Source organism: Limulus polyphemus, unplaced genomic scaffold (genome assembly GCF_000517525.1).
Source record: "Limulus polyphemus unplaced genomic scaffold, Limulus_polyphemus-2.1.2 Scaffold4045, whole genome shotgun sequence".
Taxonomy (NCBI): Eukaryota; Metazoa; Arthropoda; class Merostomata; order Xiphosura; family Limulidae; genus Limulus; species Limulus polyphemus.
Genome location: NW_013669655.1, coordinates 91432 through 92965, shown reverse-complemented (window position 1 = coordinate 92965; position 1534 = coordinate 91432). Strand labels below are relative to the sequence as shown.

Below are 1534 nucleotides of genomic sequence, written 5' to 3'. Positions count from 1 at the left end.
ACATAACGTGTGAAATTCTGATGAAACTCTCTTTAGGCCGGGGTTGTTAATGGACATCAGATGAGAAGTGTTACAAAAGTAATTGTGCTCGAGATGTGCCTACGAATTGACAACGGCAATCTGACTCAGACAAGTTGGAATGTAAGGTCATTTTCATGTGAATAAAAAAAAATACCTTTGCCCATCGCACAGTTTACACAACCTCTTGAATCTCTAAAACTCATATCTATAATGTATTCAGTGTATTGTACTTGGTATTTACTGTGCCATGAACTGTCCCTAAATCAGTAATGTCAGATAATCACCTACATACCACCATGTTGAGTGGCACTGTGTAAAAGGTCGTGACATGCACACTTCGACCTCTAAATCCACACGAGGTTAAAAAAGCAACAAAAGTAGCCTTAGTCTGATATATTTGAAAACATGAGATTTCATCACGTGCTAAACGTTTTCTCACCAGAGAGCTTTTCCTTTTTTTTTTAAAACACTTTATTGTGAACAATTGAAAATACAGAATATATAGGGAAAACCCCTGAAAGGAAAATAAAAATGTATTATTATTAATTCATATTATTAAGCTAATAGACAGTCAGCAGGACATACACTGATAAACAGCTAGTACCTATTAGAACTGGTTTGGTCAGCATATTTTTCACACCACCACACTGAAAACACACCTTAACCCCTCTTTTGTAAGGCAATGAAGCAGCTCAGTCATGTCCAGAGATGGCTGAAAAATAAAAACACTTAAAGTTATGTATGTATAAAAAAAATAGAAAGTATAGCATGTCAAAATAAAAGATATTACCACAAAAATGTACGTTACAAGTTTCCTACAAGGTCCATTTCAAAACCTGCAGAATAGTAAATAACTTAGAAATCACTCACGTTAAAGAAGAGAGGAATATGAAAACTATTGTAAATATATAACAGAAATCCTGTAATAAGTACCATGTTCTCATGTAACAATTTATTTCTGTTAGGAAGTTTGACATATAAACAGACCAAGGTTTGATGTTTTGTTTTTGTAAAAGAACTGGAAGATACTTGGTATAAAATATATTATTTTAATATCTGCAAGTCATGAATTACGTTTAGAAATTGTAATTAGTTACATTGTGTATTAATAATTACCTTGTAAAACCCAGACGAACATTCCATAACAATCAACAATGTTGTTTAGATCCAGACGAACATTCCACACTAATCAACAATGTTGTTTAGATCCAGATGAACATTCCATAATAATCAACAATGTTGTTTAGACCCAGACGAACATTCCACACTAATCAACAATGTTGTTTAGATCCAGACAAACATTCCATAATAATCAACAATGTTGTTTAGATCCAGACGAACATTCCATGATAACCAACAATGTTGTTTAGACCCAGACGAACATTCCATAATAATCAACAATGTTGTTTAGACCCAGACGAACATTCCACACTAATCAACAATGTTGTTTAGATCCAGACAAACATTCCATAATAATCAACAATGTTGTTTAGATCCAGACGAACATTCCATA

General features: G+C 33.2%; 1 long non-coding RNA gene across 2 annotated transcripts in view; it reads right to left on the bottom strand.

Moving 5' to 3' along the window:
- Positions 1-484: 484 nt before the first annotated feature.
- The window catches only part of LOC111088581, an 8770-nt gene continuing 7720 nt past the window's right edge, over positions 485-1534 (bottom strand). The window contains exon 5 of one of the 2 annotated variants that reach the window (XR_002613058.1): positions 485-733. This is a non-coding gene — a long non-coding RNA (uncharacterized LOC111088581). The remainder of the gene's footprint in view (positions 734-1534) is intronic. The other variant, XR_002613057.1, reaches the window with a different exon arrangement.